The sequence below is a fragment of the Mobula hypostoma genome, chromosome 4, assembly GCF_963921235.1.
Source record: "Mobula hypostoma chromosome 4, sMobHyp1.1, whole genome shotgun sequence".
NCBI lineage: Eukaryota > Metazoa > Chordata > Chondrichthyes > Myliobatiformes > Myliobatidae > Mobula > Mobula hypostoma.
In genome coordinates, this window is record NC_086100.1 from 188,604,914 (window position 1) to 188,617,263 (window position 12,350).

The 12,350-nt window shown below is 43.6% G+C and overlaps 1 non-coding gene across 1 annotated transcript; it reads left to right on the forward strand.

The window, feature by feature from the left end:
• Positions 1-2,904: 2,904 nt before the first annotated feature.
• LOC134346023 (U2 spliceosomal RNA) lies at positions 2,905-3,096 on the forward strand. Its single transcript, XR_010017794.1, has one exon. It is a non-coding gene; the product is annotated as a U2 spliceosomal RNA (small nuclear RNA).
• Positions 3,097-12,350: the final 9,254 nt, after the last annotated feature.

Sequence of the window (12,350 nt, forward strand, 5' to 3'; positions counted from 1 at the left end):
CCATCACGACTGAAAAGTAAGAGGAATGACACCAGAATGAAAAGGTGGGGGGAGGGGAAGGATGCTAGCTGGAAGGTGATAGGTGAAGCCAGGTGGGTGCGAAGGAATCAGAATCAGGTTTATTATCATCGGCATGCGAAGTGAAACCTGTTAACTTAGCAGCAGCAGTTCAATGCAATACATAATATAGAAGAAGTTAAAAAAAATACATAAATAAAGTACATATACATTGAATAGATTTTAAATTGTGCAAAAAAAGAAATAATATATGCTAAAAAAAAGTGAGGAAATGTTCACAGATTCAATGTCTATTTAGGAATCAGATGGCAGAGGGGATGAAACTGTTCCCGAATTGCTGAGTGTGTGCCTTCAGGCTTCTGTACCTCCTACCTGATGGTAACAGTGAGAACTGAGCATGCCCTGGGTGCTGTCTTTCTGAGACACAAAATGTTCTGGGTACTTTGTAGGCTAATACGCAAGATGGAGCTAATTAAATTTATGACCCTCTGCAGTTTCTTTCGGTCCTGTGCAATAGCCCCACCCCCCATACCAGACAGGGATGCAGCCTGTCAGAATGCTCTCCATGGTACATCTATAGAAGTTTTTGAATGTATTTGTTGACATATCAAATTTCATCAAACTCCCAATAAAGTATCGTCACTGTCTTGCCTTCTTTATAGCTGCATCTATACGTTGGGACCAGTTTAGATTCTCAGAGATCTTGAGACCCAGGAACTTGAAGCTGCTCACTCTCTCCACTTCTGATCCCTCTATGAGGATTGGTATGTGCTCCTTCATCTTACCTTTCCCGAAGTCCACAATCAGCTCTTTCATCCTATTGCTGCAACAACATTCCACTAGTTGGCATATCTCTCTCTAGTATGCCTTCTCATCACTACCTTTGATTCTACCAACAATGGTTGTATCGTCAGCAAATTTATAGATGGTATTTGAGCTCTGCCTAACCACACAGTCATGTGTATATAGAGCAGTGGGCTAAGCACACACCCCTGAGGTGCGACAGTGTTGATTGTCAGTGAGGAGGAGATGTTATCACCAATCCACACGAATTGTGGTCTTTCGGTTAGGAAGTCAAGGATCCAATTGCAGAGGAGGTACAGAGGCCCAGGTTCTGTAACTTATCAATCAGGATTGTGGGAATGGTGGTGTTAGATACTGAGCTGTAGTCGATGAACAGCTTCCTGAGATAGGTGTTTGTGTTGTCCAGGTGGTCTAAGGCCGAGTGAAGAGCCATTGAGATTGCATCTACCATTGACCTATTGTGGTGATGGGCAAGTTGCAGTTGGTCCAGTCCTTGCTGAGGCAGGAGTTCAGTCTAATCATGACCAACCTCTCAAAGCATTTCTTCACTGTAGATGTGAGTTCTACTGGGCGATAGTCATTAAGGCAGCTCACATTATTCTTTTTAGGCACTGGTATAATTGTTGCCTTTTGGAAGGATGTGGGAACTTCTTCCCATAGCAGTGAGAGGTTGAGAATGTCCTTGAATACTCCAGCCAGTTGGTTGGCACAGGTTTTCAGAGCCTTACCAGGTACTCCATCGGAACCTTCGCTTTGCGAGGGCTCACTCTCTTTAAAGATGGCCTAACATTGGCCTCTGCGACAGAGATCTCAGGGTCACAGGGTACGGCAGGGATCGTCACAGCTGTTGTCATATTCTCCCTTTCAATGCGGGCATAGAAGGGTTTGAGTTCACCTGGTAGTGAAGCATCACTGCCATTCATGCTATTGGGTTTCGCTTTGTAGGAAGTAATGTCTTGCAAACCCTACCAGAGGCTCATGGGGTGGTAGGGAATGACAAGAGGAACTCTACCACTGTTAAGGTGACAGGAGGATGGGGTGTTCTGGAAATGGCAGAGATACGGGTGAGGGCAGCATCAATAGTGGAGGAAGGGAAATCCTGTTCTTTGAAGAAAGATGGCATCTCTGATGATCCTGGAATTAATAGCCACATTGTGGGAACAGATGTGGAGAAACTGAGAAAAGGGAATGGCATTTTTACAGGAGATTAGGCTGGGATGAGGTACAGTTGAGCTAACTGTGGGAATCTGTAGGTTTGTAAAAGACATTGGTTGACAGTTTGTCTCCAGAGGTGGAGACAGAGACTGAGAAAGGGGTTGGTGGTGAGTATTGTGAGCAGTTTGGAGCCCTGTGTCTGAGAAAGAATGTGCTGGCAGAGAAAGCCCAGAGATGCTGTACAAGAATTATCCTGGGATGAAAGCAATGATGTCTAGGGAGTGCTTAATGGCCCAAGATAGATTCTTTATTACTAAAAGCATCAAAGATTATGGGGAGAAGGCAGCGTTATGGTGTTGAAAAGGAAAATAAAACAGCCATGATCAATGTCAGGGCAGACTCGATGGGCCGAATTGCCTAACAGTGCTTCGATGTCTTATGGAAAATTGATCTTTTAGAGTGCCATGCCGTGATGTTTAGTAGTTACAAAATAAGATATAAACTCAGAATAAAAAGCTGGAAAAGAACTATCTACCACACGGGAACGTGGCAGTGACACAGCAGATTCTGCAGATGCTGAAATCCTGAGCACCACACACAAAATGCAGCAGAGACTGAGCAAGTCAGACAGTATCGATGGCGGGAGAGAAACAGTCGATTTCAGGCTGAAACCCTTCATCACCTGGACAGTGACGGATGTGCCGATGTCTCTCATCTGATTGGTGGAAAGCTAACAATTTTACATGTCAATAAAGACATTACATTGAAAAGGGGAACAGTGCAATATATATGCAACTAAAATTAGAAATCGTTCCAAATTCATGAGTAGATAGAAAGGATATTGTGGAAATGGATCTCTTCATGCGGTTTGCCTGATCTAAAAGAGTACAGGAAAACAGGATCCAAAAATCTCCCTACCAATATGTTATCGCTTCTCGGCCTTTTGGCTCAGATCAAGTGTAGTTTCTGTTCTTACCAGTTTAATACCTGGTATGTCCCTTACGTGGGGACAATGTACTAAACTGATTTTTGGAACAGGGAGTTTGGACTAGGAGCTTGCTCTGTCCTCTCCAAGCATCAACCTAGTATTGCAGTACTTCTGGGAATGGTGCAATTTCCCCTTGGGGAATTTTAAAGTATTTGAAAAGTAGATACTTAAGTAACATGCGCGAAATGTTGGAGGAAATCAGCAGACCAGGTAGCATTTATGAACGTGGTAACCAGAGCGTCAGTTCTTCCAGCAGATTTTTGGATCATTGCATTGACCTGTACAAAAAGGACAGTTTGCACCTGAATTGGAGGGGGGAGACTACATCAAGGCAAGGCACTCACGTAGGTCCCCGTTACGCCTGCCTGTTTGTCGGCTACGCGGAACAGTCTATGTTCCAAGCCTACACTGGTCTCTGTCTCTGCCCCCCACTTTATCTCCGCTACATCGACGACTGCAATGCACCCTGCACCCGTGCTGAACTCGTCAACTTCACAGACTTTGCCTCCAGCTTCCCTGCCGTCAAATTCACCCGGTCCATTTCTGACACTTCCCTTCTCTTTCCCGACCGCTTTGTATCTGTCTCTGGAGATAGCTTATCCACCGACGTCTATTTCAAGCCCCCGGACTCTCACAGCTAGCTACCCAGCTACTTGCAAAAACGCCGCCCCCTTCGCTCAAGTCCTTCGTTTCCGCCGCATCTGCTCTCAGGATGATTCTTTTCATTCTAAAACGAAGGAGACGTCTAGTTTTTTTTCAAATAAAGGGGCTTCCCTTCCTCCACCATCAGCCCTGCCCTCAACCGCATCTCTTCCATTTCACGCACGTCTGCTCTTCCTTACCCCATCCTCCCGTCACCCTACCAGGGATAGAGTTCCTCTTCTCCTCACCTACCACCCCTCCAGCCTCCGCGTCTGGTACATAATTTTCCGAAACTTCCGCCGCCTCCAACGGGATCCCAAGTACCAAACACATCTCCCTCGAACCCCCACCCCCACCCCCAACACTTCCTGCTTTCCACAGGGATCGCTCCCTACGCGACTCCCATGTCCATTCTTCCCTCTCCACTGATCTCCCTCCTGGCGCTTATCCTTGCAAGCAGAATAAGTGCGTCATCTGCCCCCACACCTCCTCCCTCACTACCATTCAGGGCCCCAAACTGTCCTTCCAGGTGAGGCGAAGCTTCACCTGTGAATCTGTTGGGGTCAGTTTCTGTGTTCGGTGTTCCCGGTGTGGTCTCCTGTATAACGATGAGACTTGACGTAGACTGGGAGACAACTTCACTGAGCATCAATCCACCCTCTTCCAGGTTTCACCTATCACCTGGTCTTTCTTTCTCCCATCCCCCCACTTTTTAAAATCTACTCCTCAGCTTTTTTTCTCCAGTCCTGCCGAAGGGTTTCAGACCGGAACATCGACTGTATTTTTTTTTCGATAGATGCTGTCTGGCCTGATGAGTTCCTTCAGCATTTTGTGCGTGTTGCTCCGATTTCCAGCGTCTGCAGACTTTCTCTTGTTTGTGATCAAGGCAGGCTTACTGGCCCAGACCGTATCAGCCCCAGGGTACTGAAGACTGTGAGACAGCTGTCTGTAATTTCGCATCAGTTTTACAATCTGAGTCACAGATAGGAAAAGATACTGGTGCTGCGGAAGACATCCTGCTTGGTTCCTGTACCTAAGAATGTGACTCCATCTGGATTTAATGACTACAGACCAATTGCCCTCAGCTCTCATGTGACGAAGATCACATTTTTTGATCTCTCTAGTGCCTTCAATACAATCCAGCCACTTCTTCTGAGTGAGAAACTGCAAAGGATGGGCGTCAACATATCCACTATCTCCTGGGATTACAAACTAGCTGATAGGTAGACCCCAGTTTTGGCATAAATCAGGAGTGGGGATGTTATGTTGAAATTGTATAAGACATTGGTAAGACCTAATTTGGAGTATTATGTGCAGTTTTGGTCACCTGCCTACAGGAAAGATGTAAATAAGATTGAAAGATTCCAGAGAAAAACTTGTAAAGATATTGTCAGCACCCCAGGACCTGAGTTATTGTATATGGAAAGTTTGAATATCTGAGAACTTTATTCCCTAGATTGTAGAAGAATGAGGGGAGATTTAACAGAGGTGTGCAAAATTATGAGGGCTATAGATAGGGTAAGTGCAAGCAGGCCTTTTCTACTGAGATTTTGTGAGACTACAACTGGAGGTCATGGGTTAGGATGAAAGGTGTAATGTTTAAGGAGAACATGAGGGGAAACATCTTCACTCAGGGTGTCATCAAAGTGTGAAACAAGCTGCTAGCACAAGGGGTCGATTTCAATATTTGGGAGAAATCTGGATAGGTACATGAATGGAAGGGTTATGGAGGATTATGGTCTGGGCGCTGGTTGATGGGACTAAGCAGATTATTGGTTCAGCACAGACGAGATAGGCCAAAAGGCCTGTTTCTGTGCTGTTCTGCTCTTTGACTGTATGACTCTATTTTTTTTGCTCCAGATTCCAGCAGCTGTAGTCTCTTATGTTATTATTACTTAGACCCATGCCGAGAAAATAAGCACACAAAGCACAAAATACATTTAATACTATTTTTAAAAATGTATCCATCAGGAGGCTTAGGTAGCCTTACTGCTCTCTGAGCGATTTCAATATCTAACTCAACTCATAGTATAGCATTATCCTCTACTAAAGCCTCAATGATTTCTCTAAGCCTACAAATCCTTCTTATTTCACTCGGACTAGATCCATTCCACAGAGTCAAACATTTTTGTGCCAAGGCACTTCGTGAGGATTAGAAGTTCAAAGTAAATTTATTATCAAAATACTTTTCCAGCATGTCACCACATGCCACCCTGAGGTTCATTTTCTATAGAAGTGAGGCTGCCCAGATCTTATATGAAGTGTTGCTCCTCCATCCTGAGAGGGTCTCATTGTGGCAGTCGAGGAGGCCATGGACCGACAGGTCGGAATGGGAAGTGGAATTAATATAGGTGTCCACCAGGAAATCCTGCTTGTTGTGCTTGACTTGACAAGTGGTCCCCTAATCCACCACAGGTCTCCCGATGTGGAGGACGCCACACTGGGAGCACCGGAATCAGAAGCAAATGGGGTTGGGGTATGAGAGGTGGTCGCTGGAAGGACCTATGGGTGAACTGTGTCTCTGCATTGGTAAGGATTGCAGTTTTCAAGCTCTGGGTTCCTGTGAACCCAATCTGTTTTATGGACAATCTGGTAGCTTCTTGGTCTTTATTAGTTGCAAAAGCTGTTTGTTTTGGGTTAATTTATCTGGCTGAATTTTAGTTCCCCAGTTGCCATGGAGATGGATGGACTCCAGTTTTTATCCATGCTTTGGTGGACTTGACCTGTAAATTAGCAACAATGCCAGCCTGCCCCTTAATATTCTTAGTTAATAAAAAAAATCAATTTATGTTAGTTTTAAAACTAACCAGAGATGGGACACAATTGTCATTTGGGGAAAAGTTAAAGAAGCAGTTTAAACATATAGTAAAATGCTTTAGATATTCCAGTCAATTTAAAAATATTTCTTAATATACCTCAGTATTTTGACATTGTTTCTCTAATCAAATACTTGCGTAAAATTATACAGCAGATACATTTTCCATTTCTCATTTTGTTTTGTCGTTTCAGCTCTTCTCCTTACCTGCCCATCACCTCTCCTCTTTCCCCTCCACTCTCCTCTCCTATCAGATTCCTTCTTCTTCAGCCCTTTACTTTTTCCACCAATCACCTCCCAGCTTCTCACTTCATCCTCCCTCCCCAACCCAGCCAGCTTCCCCCGTCACCTGATCTCACCTATCACCTGTCAGCTTGTACTCCTTCCCCTCCCTGCTCCCAATCCTAGCTTCTGACCACTCCCTCTCCAATCTTAAAGGATCTCAGCCCAAAACATTGACTGTTTATTTCCCTCCATAGAGGCTGCCTGACCTGGTGAGTTCCTTCAGCATTTTGTGTGTGTGTGTGTTGTTTATGGATTTATTTCATATTTATTCAGTGTGAAGTGGGGCCTTCCAGCTCTTTGAGCCATGCTGCCTAACTTAATTTTGGGACAATTTGCAACGACCAATTAACCTACTTGGTACACCTTTGGACTGTGGGAGGAAACCAGAGCACCTGGGGAAAACCCACATAATCCACAGTGAACATGTACAGAGACTCCTTATAGAATGACACCGGAATTGAATGCCAAACTGTGGATTTCCCTGAACTGTGTTAGCGTTGCATTAAGCGCAATGTTACTGTCACACCCAGTAAGGTCACATCACAGAGCCGGTTCAATGAAAACTAACGATTCAAATAAATGCATACGTTTATTATCAAAGTCTGCACACAGAACACGTCTCTGAGATTTGTCCTCCTGCACACAGCCACGAAACAAAGAAACACCACGGAACCTGTACAAAGAAAATATCAAACACCCGACGCACGGAAAAAAAAACAAATTGCGCAAATGGCAAAAAGCAACTAACCAACACATAGAATATCAAGTTCAAAGCAGGAGTCCGTTAGTATTCAGCTTAATTCAGTTCAGCAGCATGTCTCCTAGCCCAGTGCAAGGTGGAAGGCCATTCTTTGCTCAAGCACTCCAGTCTGCATTGATCCCCCTGACCAAAAATCTCAAAAAGAGTAACCAGATCCAGGAAGACATGCAACCTGAACCTCAAAGTCCCTAAAAATGAGCTTGCAACCTCCCTGATCAATCCTTGGAACTAAAGTCAAAATGTTCAGAAGGAGATGGACCCGTTGGAAACTAGGACTGAGAAATGGCTGAGATGGAGTTTAATCTGGACAACTATGAGTTGTTACACACTGGGAGGTAAGAGGAAAGTACACAGATTTGGCAGGAGCCTTAGGAACATTGATGTACAGAGCTTTCTGAAAGTAACAACACAAGTCGATGGACCATAAGACCATTAGATATAGGAGCAGAATTAGGCCATTTGACCTGTCGAGTCTGCTCCGCCATTTCAACGCACCTGATCCAATTTTCCTCTCAGCCCCAGTCTCCTGCCTTCTCCCCATCTCCCTTCATGCCATGGCCAATCAAGGATCTATCAGCCTTGGCCTTAAATATACATAAATTGCCGGGGGCCTAGCAGAGATATTTAAATCATCCTTAGTCACAGGTGAAGTACCAGAGGATTGGAAGATAGTCAATGCTGTTCCACTGTTTAAGAAAGGCTCTAAAATTAAACCAGGAAGTTGTAGGCCAGTGAGCAGGACATCAACAGCAGGAAAGTTATTGGAAGATATTCTGATGGACTGGATATATATGTAAGTACTTAAATAGACATGGACTGATTAATAATAGTCAGCATGACTTTGTGCGTGGTAGGTCATATCTAATCAACCTTTTAGAGTTTTTTTCAGGAAATTATCAAGGAAGTGGATGAAGGGCAGGCAGTGGATGATATCTACATGGACTTCAGCAAAACATTAGACAGGGTCCCACTTTGGAGGTTGGTGAAGAAGGTTCAGTTGCTCGGCATTCAAGATGAGGTAGTAAATTGGATTAGACATAGGTTTTTTGGGAGAAGCCAGAGAGTGGTAGCTGATGGTTACCTCACTGACTGGAGGCCTGTGTCTAGTGCAGTGCTGCAAGGACTGGTGCTGGGTCCTTCCATTGTTGGTTGTCATCTAGATCAAAGATCTAGACCGAATGGCCTACTCCTGCACCTATTTTCTATGTTTCTATGTTTCTATAATGTGGTTAGCTGGATCAGCAAATTTGCACGATCAGTGGTGTAGTGGCCAGCAAGAAAGACTATTGGAGCTTGCAGTGGGATCTGGACCAGCTGGAAAAATGGGCTGAAAAATGGCAGATGGAAATTAATGCAGACAAGTGTGAAGTTTTTGCACTTCAGTATAACCAATCAGGGTAGGTTTTATCCAGTGAACAGCAGGACACTGAGGTCTGCTGTACCACAAAGGGATCTGGAAATACAGTTCCATAATTCATTAGTGTGACAGGTAGATAGGGTTGTAAAGAAAGCTTTTGGTACATTGGCCTTCATAAATCAATGTACTGAGCACAGGAGATGAGATGTTATGTTGAAGTTGTATAAGACATTGGTGAGGACTAATTTAGTGCATTGTCTACAATTTTTGTCACCTACCTTCAGGAAAGATTTAAATCAGTTTGAAAGAGTACAGGAAAAAATATACAAGGATGTTGCTGGGACAGGGGGACCTGAGTTATAAGGAAAGATTGAATGGGTTAGGAACCTACAAAGGGAAAATACTATCTTAGATTTAGTCCTGTGCAATGAGACAGGTAAGATTAACGAACTTGTAGTCAGGGATCCTCTTGGAAAGAGTGATCATAGTGTGATTGAATTTCACATTCAGATGGAGGATGAAATAGTTAGATCCAAAACTAGTGGACTATGCTTGAACAAGGGAGACTACAACGGGATGAGGGAGGAGTTGGCTAATGTGGATTGGGAGCACAGGCTATTTGGTAGGACAGTTGAGGAACAGTGGAATACTTTCAGAGAGGTTTTTCACGGTGCTCAACAAAAGTACATTCCAGTCAAAAGTAAAGACAGTGAGTGTAGGGACAGCCAGCCTTGGATAACTTCGGAAATAAAAGACAGTATCAAATTAAAAGCTCATGTGTACAGAGTCGCAAAGAATAGTGGGAGACTGGAGGATTGGAAAAACTTTAAAAAGCAACAGAGAACAACTAAGCAAGAAATAAGGAAAGGAAAGATAGAGCATGAAAGTAAATTAGCACAAAATATAAAAGCAGATAGCAAAAGTTTTTATAAATACATAAAGCAGAAGAGGGTGGCTAAAGTCAACATAGGTCCCTTGGAAGACGAGAAGGGGAAATTGATATTGGCTGATAAGGAAACGGCTGAGGCATTGAACGACTATTTTGTGTCAGTCTTCATGGTGGAGGACACGTCTAATATGCCAAAGAATGATGTTATGGACGAAATGAGAGGTGAGGACCTCGATAAAATCACTGTAACTAAAGAGATAGTGATGAGCAAACTAGAGGGCCTGAAGGTAGACAAGTCCCCTGGTCCTGATGGGATGCATCCCAGGGTGCTGAGGGAATTGGCGGAGGTTATAGTAGACACGAAGGTAATCATTTATTCAAACTCTCGAGACTCTGGGCAGGTCCCGGCGGATTGGAAGACAGCAAATATCACGCCACTTTTTTAAAAAGGATGTAGGCAAAAGATGGGCAACTATAGGCCAGTTAGCTTAACATCTGTAGTTGGGAAAATGCTTGAAGCTGTCACTAAGGAAGAAATAGCGAAACATTTCGAAAGGAGTGGTTCCATTAGACAGACACAGCATGGATTCAGAAAGGGCAGGTCCTGTTTGACAAACTTACTGGAGTTCTTTGAGGATGTAATGAGTGTAGTGGATAGAGGGGAACAGGTGGATGTTGTATATTTGGATTTCCAGAAGGTGTTCGATAAGGTGCAACACAAGAGACATATAAATAAGATACGGACACATGGAGTTGGAGGAAATGTATTGGTATGGATAGTGGATTGGTTAACCAATAGAAGGCAGAGAGTTGGTATAAATGGGTATTTCTCTGCTTGGCAGTTGGTGGTGAGTGGGGTGTCGCAGGGGTTGGTGCTGGGCCCGCAGCTGTTTACCATTTACATTGATGATTTGGAAGAGGGGACTGAGTGTAGCATAGCAAAATTTGCTGATGACACTAAACTGAGTGGAAAAACAAATTGTACAGAGGATGTGGAGAGTGTGCAGAGGGATATAGATAGGTTAAGTGAGTGGGCCAAGGTCTAGCAGATGGAATACAATGCTGGTAAATGCGAGATCATCTACTTTGGAAGGAATAATAGAAGAGCAGATTATTATTTAAATGGTGAAAGATTGCAGCTTGCTGTTGTGCAGAGGGATTTGGGAGTGCTTGTTCATGAATCACAAAAAGTTGGCTTGCAGGTACAACAGGTTATTAAGAAGGCAAATGGAATGTTGGCCTTCATTGCTAGAGGGATTGAATTCGAGAGCAGGGAGGTCATGCTGCAATTATACAGGGTACTGGTGAGGATGCACCTGGAGTACTGCGTGCATTTCTGGTCTCCGTACTTGAGGAAGGATATACTGGCTTTGGAGGCAGTGCAGAGGAGGTTCACCAGGTTGATTCCAGGGATGAAGGAGTTAACCTATGAGGAGAGATTGAGTCGCCCGGGACTATACTCTCTGGAGTTCAAAAGAATGAGAGGGGATCTTATAAAAACATACAAAATTTTGAAATGGATAGATAAGATAGAAGTAGAAAAGTTGTTTCCATTGGTAGGTGAGACTAGAACTAGGGGACATTGCCTCAAGATTCAGGGGAGAGGATTTAGGATAGAGATGAGGAGAAACTGTTTTTCCCAGAGAGTGGTGAATCTGTGGAATTCTCTGCCCAAGGAAGTAGTTGAGGCTTCTTCACTAAATATATTTAAGAAACAGTTAGATAGGTTTTTACATAGTAAGGGAATTAAGGGTTATGTGGAAAGGGCAGGTAGATGGAGCTGAGTTTACGGACAGATCAGCCATGGTCTTTTTGAATGCTGGGGCAGGCTCGATGGGCCGGCTGGCCTACTCCTGCTCCTATTTCTTATGTTCTTATGTTCCTTGGAACGTAGACGATTGAGAGGAAATTTGATAGAGGTATACAAAATTATGAGGGGTATAGATAGAGTGAATGCAAGCAGGCTTTCCCCACTGAGGTTTGGTGAGACTACAACCAAAGGTCATGGGTTAAGGGTGAAAGATGAAAAGTTTAAGGGGAACATGAGGGGAAACCTCTTCACTCAGAGCGTGGAATGAACTGCCCGCACAAGTGTTGCCTGCAAGCTTGATTTCTACATTTAATGGAAATTTCGATAGGTGCATAGGTAGTAGGGGTATAGAGGGTTATGTTCCCTGTGCAGGTTGATGGGAGTAGGCAGTTTAAATGGCTTGGCACAGATTAGATAGGCCAAAGGGATGTTTTCTGTGCTGATTTTTCTGTGACTCTATGACTCTAAAATGTGAAAGATTTTCTTTTTGTGCAGTATTTCATTATCCCCTTCAATTATTAAAAAAAACAAAATTTATGTGATTTTTTTTTCAGTTTTCATTCTAAATATTCGTAGTATACATATTACAAAAAATAAAGAACCATGCAGTTTTTAGGCCAGTGTAAAAAAAATTCCTGCATAGAGCCATAGTCGATTTGCGCAGCATTAGAGGGAATGTTGCTGTTGAGTCTGTCCCATTGAAATTATACAGGGGAGACAATAGGTGACCCTAATGACCATCTCCAACATTAACACATTGTTTAATGCGCACTTTAAAACAGATCTGTTTGGTCATTTAAATTTCTGTTAGTATATTGATAGAGCCA